This window comes from Crocodylus siamensis, chromosome 10 (genome assembly GCF_052110815.1).
Source record: "Crocodylus siamensis isolate JL-2025a chromosome 10, ASM5211081v1, whole genome shotgun sequence".
NCBI classification, from domain to species: Eukaryota; Metazoa; Chordata; order Crocodylia; family Crocodylidae; genus Crocodylus; species Crocodylus siamensis.
In genome coordinates, this window is record NC_143404.1 from 50,626,028 (window position 1) to 50,640,836 (window position 14,809).

The following is a 14,809-nucleotide window of genomic DNA, read 5'->3' on the forward strand; positions in this document are numbered from 1 at the left end:
GTGTTGCCATAGGAATATGGCATCTGGGGATTTTCAGAGCAGTGCCATGGAGCAGCCTGATTTCAGCACTGGGTGCTGCTGTAAGCTGGCTGTCCTACCAGCACTTCCAATTGGATGCTCAGGGTGAAGCCTACTCAGGCTCACTTGGCCTGAAGGCTGCATGGAGTCATGAGTCCAATTCCACAAACTTCAGGGATAGAAGGGACTTCCAGACTCATCTAATCCAGCCCTGGCATGGGTGCAGGGTGTGCTATTCCTCCAAACTCTGTTCCCTGTCCTCCACCTAATCCTCACAGGGGCTAACTCTCCCCCGCAGAACCTTAAATCTGGTTAGCTCTGCTAGTGGCAGGACTTGGTACTTGCAATTATTTGGCCAGTTCCAAGGATCTCACCAAAATTTTGCCCCCCTGCCAAGCCAACTGGGTAATGGCTCTCCCTGCCCATGGCATCTTCTGGCTGCAGTCCACATCCCATAGCCCTTCACCAATGACAGGTGGGTAGTGGGTCCTGGGAATGACTTTGAATGGGAATTTCACTCAGCAACATTCTCATCAGTATCTACAGCTTGTGAGGTTTTTAGCACAACACACAGAACAAGTACAGCAGCATGAAATCTGCAGAGGCGCTTGATTAACATTCAAGTATCCGCTCTGGCCGCCTACATCATCATGTGGGTCCAGGAAGGCGGTGCTCTCCCCTCTGATTCAGACCTGAATCAAAGCTGTAGCATGGTGCCGTGGGAGGGGTGCCGCTGCTGGAGATGACGTCTGTGTGAGATAAGCTGCAGGGCCCAACTACCCATCAGCAGCAGGATCCTGCGATGCGTACTACAACTCCAGGAATGCCGGTTCTGGGGAGATGGGGCCAAACTGATGTTTGGGAATTTGGTCTAGTGAAGGTAAGATGTTCTTGTGACCTTTAGCCATAACCACATGCTCAGCTCCTTTTTGAGGTTTACCTTTATTCATAACTTAAGCAACAAAAGCCTAAGACAGGTTCATCCTTTCACAAAAACATTAGCCTCAAGCACCATTCTGAAGTAGATGCATGCAAGTTTTCCCCAGTAGGAAATCCTGTCCTTTCCTCAAGCTATCGAGGAGAGTCCCTTCTATAAGCCAATGGAGTTTTAACAAGGTGCTCCTATACACCCAATCTAGCATTTCATCGGACAACATGCAAACCCACTGCACTGTCAAACCTCAAGGCACTGGGGTCTGGATAAACATATTGACAGGTACCCTAGCATAGTGTTTTCTACCTAAAGAGCTTTACAAAGGAGATCAGTATCACTGTCCCCATTTTACAGGTGGGGGAAACGGAGGTAGAGAGAGGGAAGTGACTTGCTTGAAGTGACCCAGCAGAAGGGCTGGGTGTAGAATACAGGTCTACTCAGTCTCTGCCTGGCCGCCTACCCAGTATGTCTTACTATCCCATGAAGTGTGTAGAGAAGTCCAACGTGCTCAGCCTGGCTTAGACCATATTCAGGCTTGGGCAGCTGACCTCTGGCTTATAGAAGCACATGTGAGACCTTGGTTAAGGCAATGCCAAGGGGAAAGGAAGGCAAAAATGCTAAGCTTAGTCTTTTCTGAGTGGGCCTGGTGAGAGGGTGCCAAGCACAACAGCTGCTGTCAGCTCCTCTCCTCCCACCAGCCACTCAGGAGTGTGTAGGCTGTTTCTATCTGCACTGAAAATCCCTTCTCATTTCATCTGATATCACTCTACTGCAGTGCGCTGCGTAAAAGAAGAGAAAGCACAAGAACTCCAGATAGTGAGATAGGAGCGGTGGAGGATGGACCCAGCAACACTGCCTTTCCCTTTTCTCTCCTGAGGCTGGTCTGTGCCACAGTCTGGACCTCAGCGTAAGTCCAGGGTTCTCTGGACGTTGGTCCAGACCCATCCATCTACTGTTTCAACTAGACACTTGTTGCTGGATCCAGGGGCACAGTGGGATGCAGTCAGGTTCTTCCTCAGCACTATTGAGGGGACAAGAAGGTAAGGCACAGGGGAGGGAAATCCCTCATCCTCACAAATGCTCTCTTTCTTCCAGGCAATGAATATATGTTGCAAGATATACAACACATATCTGGTGTGAACCAAAAGGAAAGGTCAATAGCTCAGTAATCCAGTCTTCTGACAGTATATGAAGTTCCTCTAACAGCTGTGGTTGAAAACACATTCATGGCTTGATAGGGAAAGGATCACACATCTTGGAAACTCAGGGTCAAGATCACATATATGGATGAGCACTAATATTGGGCTACATCCTATCTGGTGCTCAAAGCAGATGGGATTACCTGAGAGAGACTTAAAACTTCCATATGGTCTAGGGACTAGAGCAGGGAACTGAAGTTGGGATCATCAGGTTCTGCTTTCAGTTCACTGTAACGCCTTAGGTAACTCACTTCATCTCTGCTTCAGTTTCCCAATGCATGTGAGGACAGGGCCTTACTTTCCGCACCACGTGCTTTAATTCTGTGATCAGTATGTTAGGTTATGGGGAAAACAGGGAGCAAAAATCTAATCTCCATTTTGGAGTCTCTTCTGAAACATATGCCTGTACAGAACATACAGTGGACTCTGTGCCCAGTACAGTTCCTATTAAGATGTGGGACACAGAAAAAGAAACCATGATGTTTACACCAAGGGTATAGGTAGGTTGTGGCCATGTTGGTCTAAGGACATAGGCAGACAAGGTTCTTGGGTCAATCTGATATCTCACCTTTCCAGCACACGCCAACTGCAGATGCTTCCTCAGCCTGACAAAGGGTATTTATAACCAAAAACTTGTTAAGAAGAATTTTTCCAACTATTTGAGTTGGTCTAATAAAAGATATCAGATTGACCCAAAGAACCTTGTCTGCCTGATGTTTATCAAAGCACATACACTAAAGCTAGAAGATGTCATCCACTGAAAACTACTCAGGGAGCCACGGAGTTACCCTAACCTGGCAAACATGGAGGTTTAACATGGGGTTCTTTTGGAAATCTTGCCCTAAGTCAAACCATTAACTGTTCCTCACCCAGAAATTGAGGCAGAATCCAGGGTGCACCCCATGTGCCCAGATGAAGAACCAGCCATATGTTTTGTTGTCTAGACAGCAGCTGGACCCCAATTGTAGGCCCAGAGCCCTTTGGAAACTTCTTCCCCATGGTGACCAATGATGGGCCAAAGCCCGGATCCAAAGCAACCCAGAAACATTTAATGAGTTTTTTTACATCTTCCATACGTCATCATGCTGCCTCCCACAATGTTACTTAGTCCTGAACTCCATTCTAATCCCACTCTTTCTGCCAGTCTTCTGGACTAAATGATATAAATTGTCTGGATTTCTATTTAGATTCGATTGTGATGTGATTCTTTGCGCAAACAGGAGCTTAAGACGGAACAGTTATCAAGAAGGAAAAAAAATCAGAAAGCAAGTATGACATGGAAACTTTCTGGGGGATACATCAGGAAGCTGTGGGCTACCACTAGCAGAACATTCTTTACTGGATGAGACTGAAGAATGTGTTTCCAGGGAGAGTTTCTTTCTCTGCTTTTTTTCTCTCTCAGCAAGAAACAACAGCATGAGGCCAACTGTGCTGAGTTATACATGGTGGGACTGCATTTGGGTCTCAGCCAGGCGACATGGAGCTCAGAACACCATGTTCATGGTGTGGAAAACAAATGTAGTGATTGAAAGGCTAGTACTTTTTCCAGCTTCCCGTAAATGGTGCATTCCTTCACTGTCAATTAGAAAGTAGAAATGATGGGCTACTCCTGGATTTAATGCACCCATTTTCCAAAGATGCTCCAGAGAAGCATGGCCTGGTCTTGAAGACTCTAAAGAATCTAATTTATCTGCCCACTTCATTTTCTCTATCCAATCTAGCCATGCAAATCTGTCTCTTCATCCATCCAACTCCATCATTTCAACCACAACCATTTATCCATTCACTGATCAGAACCTAGTCTGCCCATCTCTTTCAGAAAAAATATCTATTCATCTATCAAGTGTTTTATATGCAACCCAAATCCACCTGACTGTCTAGATCATTATTTATCACACAGTGTAACCAGGCAACTATCAGTATCATCATCCATCAACTCAGATAAGCTTTTCTGGTTCCCAATTCTAAATGAGCTTCTAGACAGGAAATAAAATGTGTTCTAACATTGCATCCCAACATAAGACACCATCTGGAATGTTGGATTTCGTTCTGGTCAGTGTACAAGAGGAAGAATATTAAAACTACTTTAGGGATGTGCAGTATGCTTCTCAGTGTGAAACGTGAGTTTCTCCCTCAATTTGTATTAGGCTTTATCAAGTAGGCTCCCATAAAACACAGCAAACTTGTCACACCACTGATTATCAAATCCATTACTCCCTCTTCAACAGTGCTAGAGATCTCATTACACAGAACAGCGGAAAAACATACATAATCCTCAACTGTTTGTGTTCACCTTAGCTGTGATGCTGAAGGGTTACAGTCTAACCAACTCCAGATGTTGTCATGGTCCAGTCCTTTTCTGACTCCTACTAAGCTCAGGGCTGGATGATGCAAAATATATGGATGCGTTGAATCTGGATACATGAATCCAAAGTTACCGTCCAGTGAATATGCTAATGCAAAGGCATGTATAGTTTTACTTTAAGTTTACAATATATCCTGTGCCTGCCAGCACTCTCTCATACTTGTGGCTGGAGTCTTTAATTTTCTTAAAACCAACTGACAGCAATGTTTATCATTGAAATATATTAAACTGGACCTCTCTTGCACCAGTTACGCTTGAAGCCAAGAGACCAGGAACTACCCTGCGGTACATGAAATTCCAAGTGAATGTTTTTCAACAGATTGCACCTGACCAGCAATGAGATGGCGATCAGGAGGTCTGATAACACTCCACACTAAAAACCAACAGGGCTCAATAAAAAGCAATAGAGGCCATCTGATGCTACTGGAGCTTTCTCTCATGCTCCAGGCTGGCCCCACTTAAAGACATCAAAAGAAAGAGGAATCCTGCTTCCCAGGATGGGGTCTGAATTCCACTTAGATGCCAGGTCACAAATCCCAATGGTAAGGCTCACACAGAAGTGCTGGAACAGACTAAAAGGGACATTTGCTTTCAGCTGCACTGATCTTACAGCAGGGGTGAGCAAAGTCTGGCCCTGGGCTGCAGTGGACTCCATTTCCCAGCAGCCCCTGCCTGTGTTGCTGCAGCCAGTTTCCATGGACACCAGCCCCAGCAGAGCTGGCTGGACAGGGACCTGCTCCAGGGCTGAGGATGGGATCTTGCGGCAGTGACAGCATGGTCTGGAGCTGGTGCAGAGCTGTGATCCACTGAGCATATGCCCTGAGCAGGGGTGTGCAGACAGTGTATTGTGGCTCTGCCCTGGCTCTGGACCACCCTGTCACTGCCACAAGATCCCAGCCCCAGCCCTGGAGCCGCTCCCTGCCCAGCCACTGGCTGGATCTGCCATTTTGCTCACCCCGTCTTACAGTATACCCCAAGGGGCAGGGCACTGCTCTTGGGTTCAGCATCACTGGGTTCAACTTCTGGGTCATCTGCTGGCTTCTTGGCTGCCTCTGATTTCCCCTCCCACTCCCTGCAAGTGTCAGATGTCTGAGCTTTGGACAAGCACTGACCTCAGGTCTGTACAGTGCCCATGCACAATGGATCTCAGCCAGGGCCTCTAATCCCTATTCCTCTGAGAATGAAGTCAGACTCCATTTACTCCTGATTTCTACCAGTATGAGAAGAGAATCATGCCCCACATATTTGGCCCTTTAAAAGGAAATAGCAAATGAATGGAACCACCAAGTCATGTGCTGAACTTCACCCATCAGCTCCTGTACTTTTGACACCACTCCCTCTCCTGGGCTCATACATTTTTCTGAATAGCAGCTCTTTGGAGAAGGAATGTTCTCTTCTGTATCTTTTTGAAGCACATAGTATACTTTCAGCTCTACATAAATACTAGTTCCAGATTTGGTTAAAATGACACTGAAACCACTGAGGGGATCAGCCAGGTTAAGGAATAAAATTAAGGTCTTTTAAAGAAATAACAGCCTCCACCTAAAACACTGGAACACTGTCCTCAACAAAAGTACAGGCGGCGGACATGGGGACTGGCTGCATATTGTTTGACGGAGGCATACAGCCATGTCCAAGAAGAAGAAGAAACAGCAAAAAGCCAAAGTCATTGTAGACACAAGCTTTATGGCTCACTGGGAACACAACCCTGAAAAAAGGTCTAAAGAGTGCTGTTTGGGGTTGAGAACTAGAACTGGAACTGGAAAAAGGCTTGGAATTGTGACCAAAACACTATAATGCATATAAAAATCCCATTGTTTGATTCCTCATGCTTGGGAAAAGAGGACAAAGTGCATTGTTCATACATACACATGGAGGCATCAAGGCAATAGTCTATTCCACTTTCAGTTTTTCCTCCTAATTGAAACTACTGGCTAGATCCTCAATTTGGCTAACTGCTCAGGTCATAATAGGTAACATTACTTATAAAGCATCACAAAATTGCTCCTCAAGGACATGCCAATCAGAAACAACACAAAAAGCTCAAATCAAGCCCCTGTCCTGGAGAAATTAAAGAACTGCATTTGTCAGGTTTAAGTCCTCATCTGTCTCTTTCGAGAGACTTAGGGTCTCAAATCAGCCTGGTTTGTCTAATTTTTTTTTAACTAAAGCTTCTCCGCTCCTCTCACACTAGTCAGCTACTTCCTCCTCTGGCAATTCCAAGGCATATCAGTGAATCTTTGCAAAGACACAACAAATGAGTCCCTTCTTTCTCTCTGTTCCTATTTCAGTTTGGACGAGTCTCTCCTTATTTACCTCTAGAGCCAAACTAATAACGGAGAGCAGCTTATGCAATTATCCGGAATGGATAGCAACTGTCCCAGAGGCTTCCGGGCACCGACACAGGGACTGCAGATGGATGGAGATTTCTATTACTTCACGATTGCCATCGTCCTTTCTCCTTCCAATTAATTTAAGTCACTGGTTTCTCGCAATCGATAGACCAAGAGAACTGCCATTATGCGACCACAGACACATTGCTCGCAGCAGGGTCGCAATTCTTGTTTCTATTCCAAACTGCCTGCATGGAGGCTCAGGTGCAGAGTGGGGACTGTGGCATTGTTAGATTCTGCAGAGCAGAGGAGAGAAACAGGCCTTGATTCAGCAGTCCCCCTGCTTTGGGATTTTTTGGAAGGGAAGCAAAAGGTGAGGCACAAACCAGACCCAGCCCTAACCAGGCCACAGTTCCTCCTATAAAGGACAGACTTGTTATTTTAATAACCCTAAGCTGATGTCTTCAAAAATGATGGACAAAGCTTAGGCTCTTAAGTCCTTACCCTTAGGCATCTAAATACTTATGGAATCATAAAAAATTAGGGTTGGAAGGGACTTCAGGAGGTCATCTAGGTCAACCCCCTGCTCAAAGCAGGACCCCCAACTAGAACATCCCAGCCAGGGCTTTGTCTAGCCCGGTCTTAAAAACCTCCAAGGATGGAGAGTCCACAGCTTCTTTGGGTAACCTGTTTCAGTGCTTTACTATCCTTCTGGTGAGAAAGTTTTTCCTAATACTTGGCCTGACTGTCAAATGCTAAGCATTTAGCAGCTCCCACTGAGGCACCATATGCGAGGACAGAATTTGGCTAAGCATTCCTGAAGAAAAGGCCAATGCCAGTTATCTGCACCCCCACTAAATAGCTGTCTTCAGCCTACATACAAGGGTGGGAGTGCTACAACCAGGAGAGGAGGATACTGAGCAAGGAGGATGCTAATCCTTCCTTCCCCATTGAAAGGTAAGGGTTCCTGCAAGAGACTTGTACTACGGCAGGACAACCTGGGACATTCCACAGGCAAAGCGCACCTGCCATGCATGCTCTGATGAGCTCTGGGTTCTTCCTCTTTGGTAGACCCAGGTCACCTCAGAGAAGTGGTGCCACCACAGGCAGGAAAATTGCCCTGGCTCTCTCTTCCAGGTGGCAATGGACTTTTGGCCACAGGCTTTGTCTGCCCGATCCAACGTTTTGTTCCCATCGCACTGCTTGAGTGTACCAGCAGCATCCCAAGACAATGTGGAGCGAATGAGGACAGAGGGTTCCTTGAGTCAGACACATCCACCCATTTGGCCTGGCTTGATTTTGCCTTGGACCATGTTGTTCCCTGACCTGGCATCTCTCGTGCTGACCTGGTGGCTGCTGTGCACAAATAGACTGTGTGATGCCAAAGTACCCAATGTAGAGAAAAGACGGCAGCATTGCTTTTCTGCTCCTCTTCTTCCAGGCAGCTGGCACCAGGGGAGCAGAGCCTGGCTTGCAAATGTTGTGACTGGCATGGCTTAGGCACAGAAATTTGGTGGGGAGGGGGGATTTCATAGACAGTAGGGCTAAAATTGGAGAGGATGTGCTGCAACGGCAGGGGGACAGCATTCTCAAACCCCTTTCTGGCACAGAACTTGCTCCCTGCCAGAACAGACTGCCCAGGCTGCCCATGATCCCTGCTGAATGATCATATTTAAGGACTCCTAGAAAAATATTTGTTTTGTTCCTGCTTGGAACAAGGCACTCATTTGCAGGGTGTGGAACCACAATGCCACGACCAGAAGGTATTGAACAGGGAGGCACTGATTAGAGCTGGGAAGTGGAGCAAGCCAATGGGTAAGTCAAGAGGGCTATTGACTTAATGTTTTGTGGGAAGGTAGCAGAGAATAGGTTGGGGGTGTCCAGGAGAGACATCCCAATGCCACCTGGGGGATTGGGGACCACCACAGTAAGGACAGCCCCTAGAGCTGTCCCTGGAGCTAATGCATTAGAGCCCTGCCATCCTGGCTTCAGCAGGGCTCTAATGCATTAGCCAGTTCTACAGAGCCCTCCAATCTGGCTGGATATGGCCAATAGAGTTATTTGGCTTTAAACACTGAGCGTGATGTCCCTGTTCTTTAAGAAAAGGTTGACCTCTTTGCCCTACATGTCCCCAATCCACCACATGGGTCAAAAGCACTGGCTGCAGCAAAGTTCATAGAAGGAAAGCAGCTCTTTCTAGTCCAAGGTCCTTGCAACTGCCAGAGCAGCAGACAAGGGGTTTGCTGTAACCCAGGATCAAGTGCAATGAGTTTAGAGAGAGAAAAATGTGACTCGATCCATTCAAGTATAATGAAGCCCTGAGAGCAGGACAGAAGAGACCATTGTATCACACCTCACCATCACCTACAGCTATTCACACACCCAGGGGACCTGAAAGACCACATCCCCCTCTCATGGGATTTTCCATTCACTCTTCTCTTCAGTCTCACAGTGCGGTATATGCCTACATTCCTAGGCAAACATTTTCACGCTTTAGATCTTGGAAGGAACAGAGCACAACACAGGACACCACAGCAGGATAGAAGAGGCATTGATTCATACAGTGACCCAATGAAAAAAAAAGAGGCGAGGAAAAGGAAGTACCTCCTGGTTGGCATATCTCAGGACTGATTGAAAAGCTGGCACTCTCCCAAATCATCCCCAATATTAGCACCATACCTGTGTGGCATGTGAGGGGCCAACTCATTTCATGTACATGAGTTTCTCTGCCAGTCACTGTGCTCTTCATATACAGAAAAGCAGTTCTGGAGAAGCACATTTCTTAGCAACAGACATGGGGCTGCTGATTCCACTGGGAGGTCCAGGTAGGTGTTAGAGGGCTCAGAATCACGGCCTTTGACCTTTGCTTCTGCCTCTAACCCCCAGCTGTGAAGCTTAACACTTTCTTTTTTTCAAATCAGATCTACCCAAGGTTTTCTCTGTTCTCCTCTGAGGCCTAGCTTCCCTCTCACCTGTATGCAGAGGGATACTACTGTAGTCAATGATGCCAAGACCCCCACGCTTCCTTCCTCAGCCCCTTTTCCTAATTACTTTCCCTTCCTCTGCCCTCCCGTCTCACACACACTATAATGCCTTGCAAGTCACACAACATAAGGTGACCAGAAGCATGGCTTTATACCCATTTTCCCCGTCAGCTACATGCCATCACATTGGGCAAGTGACAGGCCTGCAGCACAGCAGGATGGAAGAGACATGGCTTCATACAGACAGGCTCTGTCTGCAAGAACCAGCCAGCAGCTCGGGTTCACTCATGAGCTAGACAGTCTGGTGCCAGAACACTTGGCATGTGTTTCAATGTCTTCATGTAGCTCCCCAAGTCAGCAGCATGAGAACTTGGTTTGGACCAGTGACATGATTCACCTTCCTAGTTCCAAGGAGCCTTGGCCTGCCAGGAAAAAAATTGCCACCTACCATCTCCACCATCAAGACAATCGCCAAGCAGCACAAGGCAGGCAGCCAAAGGAGTTAGCGGTGAGGCTGGGACTAGGGTTTCAGTCTCACACCAATTTTTTTGCTTACATTTTTTAAAACAGAAAAAAAATAGCAAAATAAAACAAAAAAAGTGATGGCTGCAATTCCCATATTAATGAATAAATGAAACATGTCCCAAGAGGATAATTAAATACTGAGAATCAACCATGTCACCTAAATAAAAAAAATAAATAAAAGGAAAACAGAGAGAGAGATAAATCAAGAAATCGCAATTAAGGGAAAAGATATAAGTGTGATTACTAGAGTACAGGGCAGGGGGCTGGAGAGATGAAGACAGCCAGCAAGTAGACACTTCAGAAAATTATCCAAGGCCCTTGCTAGCCACTGTCCAGTTGTTAACCTGAGCACTGACACTAGTAATAAAGACAGTGTGCAAAGACCCTGCCCAGCCCTGAAGTACTTGCATCTTACCCCATCCATAAATTCAGAAAGAAAACTAAATTTCAAGCTACTGAGTAGAACTGAAAACCCTAGAAGAGGATCTGGTTGCTTAGCCCAAGATCTCCCCCGCATAGTTTTTTGTACTCACTCCTGCCTTCACATCCTCTCAAACTCCAGTAACGTAGAAGACAACTGGCGCATGACTCTGCAATCCCACAGTTACTCAGTGGAGCGTGCTCTTCCCCCTCACTGTGCACGTGGCCCCACAACTGTATGGAGACCACTCAGAGCCTATCCTCCATATCAGAGCAGCTACTGAGACAGGCATGCTGTGTTCTCTAACAGATCTTGGTTTTTTTCCTCTCATGCTTTCTCCTTTGTTTATGACAGAAGGGATTTTCAGTTGGAGATGCACATTTCATTCGCTATAGTTCAAAACCACCAGTTTGAAGCAGAAAATAGGCAAAAAAGAGACCTGAAAGCAGGGGAGAGAGTAGGTATCCTCCTAACCAGTTTCTTTCCTAAAGTTGCTCTTGTAATAATTAGAGAGTTTTACAGGCCAGCACCCCGCATCTGAAGAACACTTGCTCCTCAGCAATATCAGTGACCCTTCTGGAAGTCTCTCTTGCACCATCTGCGGTATAGTTCGCAAGATAAGAAAACGCTGCACATTGATCTTTGACTTGTTTTACAGCACACATGAGCACACACACATGCAGTCATTTTAAACAGCACAGGAGGGGCTAAAATGCATTAGTGATCTTGCTGGCAAAGATGCAACTAAAAATACAGCCTGAAAGCTGGACCCAAGTCCATTCTAAAAACTGAAAACCCAAGGCAAATAAAGATACAAAATGCTTTTTTCCCCACCCCCTCAAACTCACACATTTCAAGCTAGTCTTACTGTTTTGGCAGCCTAGCTCAGGACTTTTGCAGACTTGCAAGTTAGCAAGATTGCTGGATGTAGGGTGGTTGTGCCTTTCCAGGCATGGCAGGGAGGGCCTGGATTTTAAAGGCCAGGGGGAGGATTTCATTTTTTCCCCTTCAATTTCTTCCATTGTCCCTCAGTGACACACAATAGCTCTGCACCTGGCTCATGATCGTGAAGGCTTATTGATCTCACTGTAATAAGGCACCTCTCTGTGAATCTCAGAGGCATCAGGGCCTAATTTGTTGTTACTGATATTCCTTGTATGGGTCTCCAGGCTGTGTTCCACATTACAGGAATTGCTGCATTGATCCTTCAGCAACAAATACAAATACTAAGGCTGAGCTGGCTGTGACAATGGAAAGCCCACCTAGGTGGCCTTTAGTAGTCACCCTGCTGCAGGCTCCTGTGACCTGCAATCTCACATGTACAGGCACCAACTTAGTCACTAAGGGAAGGCAGCCAGGTACAAATTATAAGCACAGGCTATATTATCTCAATGTGTCAAGAGGCCAACCAGATCTATCACAATGGCTCTTGGCTTTTTCCATAATGAGAACTTCCCATACTGCCAAGGCTCTCTTGGCACCAAGACACATGGGATGAACCAAGTGGTCATGATGCCCCACCTCTGAGATGTGCCCCACCCTTTCCCCCTCAACCCACTCCCTTCCAGCAAGGGCAGTCCTGCCAAATAGAAGCCAATACATCCCACCCCTTTGCTGGGGGAGGATGTACCCCCCTCCCAATGCACACACTGCCTGGGCTCACCACAGACATTCAGTGGATCAGCTAGGCATGCCACCTCAGTGCATGCTCCTGGCCAGTTGCTGAACTGCTTGACCTTAGGGCCGCAAGCTTCCAGCCTCCCCAAAGGGAGTAGAAGAGCCAGGCAAGGGACACTAAGCAATCTGTGTAACCATCCTGCCAAGCAGGGGTCCCTAACGAACTCTGTCATACAGAAAGCTGAGGGCCATCCCTCAGGACACCTGAGTGCTACCACCAGCATGCCTTGCCAACCTGCTCTTGCTCATTCCCATGCTTAGCCAGGCGGCTACCTAGGTCTCATCCCACTAGAGCCAGTAGGCTTCTCATTTATTCAACCAAGCCATGTACCCTGCTGTGCAACCATTAGCCATAGTGCACAGAGCAGACAACTCCCCTATCCACCATTGCAGCCAGCTTCCTGGTTTCCATGCACATTTTCAGGCAGATCCTTTCACATATGAGGCAGGAGCTTCCTGGCACCCAAACTTGCCAGGAATAGGGACAAAAGATCTAGCGACATAATCCCATTACCCTGGCTATCCACACAGGCTCCTCCTCCCTGATCCATCCAACCTTGCCAATGCAATAGGTATTCTTGGCAGATTCCTCATGCCTGGCTTGCTTACAGAGCAGCTCATCAGCTGACATTTCGCTGTAATGTAACTAAGTGTTCTTGTCTGCTGGTGAGACCCATGCAACATCCCTTAGCTGTGCCAAAGGATACACACCTCTCTATGCTACACTGACAACAACAGGATGTAGCATAAGAATGGCACACAGGGATGGGGGTGGGGCTGAGAAACAGACACCCATGCTTTGAGGGCAAAGGGATTTCGCTCAGCTCTTTTCCAGGGAGGAGGGAGAATTTTTCCTGTAACAGCAGCCCCTTGTCCTCTTTCCCAAGGAGACACGCTAGTGTTGGAAACCCAGGCGTGGCTGGTGAGCTCAGACTGGTGGGGCAGTGGAGCATCCCCACAGGCTGGGGAACTCCCTTCTTGTCAGTGCAGAGGCAGAAGAGGATCTTGGACTCATTATTGATGCCAAAATGAACATGGGCTGACAGTGTGGAAAAGCAGTCAGGAAGGCCAACCGTACCTTGTTGTGCATCCACAGATGCATCTCAAGCAGGTCCAAGGAGGTGATCCTCCCCCTCTATGCGACACTGGCCAGGCCGCAGCTGGAGTACTGCGTCCAGGTCTGGGCACAGCACATCAGGAGGAATGTGGACAACATGGAGAGGGTCCAGAGAAGGGCCACCCGCATGATCGGGGTCAGCAGGGCAGGGCCTACAAGGACAGGCTAAGGGCCCTGAACCTGTTCAGCCTCCACAAGAGAAGGCTGAGGGGGGATCTAGTGGCCATCTACAAACTGGCCAGGGGGGACCAGCAGGTATTGGGGGAGTCCCTGTTCCTCCAAGCACTATTGGGAGTAACAAGAAATAATGGTCACAAGCTGGCAGAGGGCAGATTTAGGCTAGATATCAAGAGGCGCTACTTCACTGTCAAGGTGGCTAGGATCTGGAAACAACTTCCACGGGAAGTGGTGCTGGCTCCTACCCTAGGGGTCTTTAAAAGGAGACTGGATGAACACCTTGCTGGGGCTGTTTGACCCCAGTACTCTTTCCTGCCATAGCAGGGGGTCAGACTTGATGATCTGCTCAGGTCCCTTCCAACCCAACCAAATATGAAACTTAGATGCAGGGGCGGGGGGAGCAGCTGGCTGGCAACAAGGGGGGAAAGGGGGTTTGCAGCCTCCCTGCTACCAGCCAGAGTGACCGGACAGCTGCAAACCCCCACCCCCTTCTCACACTCCCATGGGATGCTCCACTGCCCCACCAGTCTGAGTTCATCAGCCATGCCTGGAACCCCAGTGTTTTTCTAAGATCGTCTTGACTGCCCTCTCCAAAAATACAAGCCAGGGTGAAGCTCCCAGCTGGCCACATGCTCCTGTACTCCAGGCTAGAAAAGTCTCAAGCACACTCACGGTCTGAGCGATCCTCTGTGGGGGTCCTTTCCTGCCAGGATCCTGCAGTCATTCACAACCCAAAGGGTGATACTTGGCTGCACACTCACTGCATGGACAGTCTCCAGTGAGGGTGAAAGGGGGTCTCCACTGCCAAACAATACAGCCAATGGGTCCGCTTGGTCTGCAGAAGAAAATGCAGAAAAGAATTAGGATGGAAATAAAACAAACCTAGGCTAGGAGCTGTAGATGGACCCATCACCTCTCAGCTCTCTCCAGTTCATACAGGAGGGGCTATCTCTGTGCTCCACAAAGGTAAGGGGAGCATCTCTGAGGTTCCTGTCTGAGCTTCTTCTGTCCCATCTGAGACACGTCTCTCCCCACAGGTTTGCCTGTGTCCCACATGCC

General features: G+C 47.7%; 1 protein-coding gene across 3 annotated transcripts in view; it reads right to left on the bottom strand.

Moving 5' to 3' along the window:
* Window positions 1-14,809, bottom strand: part of DLGAP4 (DLG associated protein 4) — a 359,708-nt gene that overhangs the window by 279,714 nt on the left and 65,185 nt on the right. For all 3 annotated transcript variants that reach the window (XM_090064375.1, XM_090064374.1, XM_090064373.1), the window contains exon 2: window positions 14,423-14,585. The gene's annotated coding sequence lies outside the window, so the exon portion shown is untranslated. The remainder of the gene's footprint in view (window positions 1-14,422; window positions 14,586-14,809) is intronic.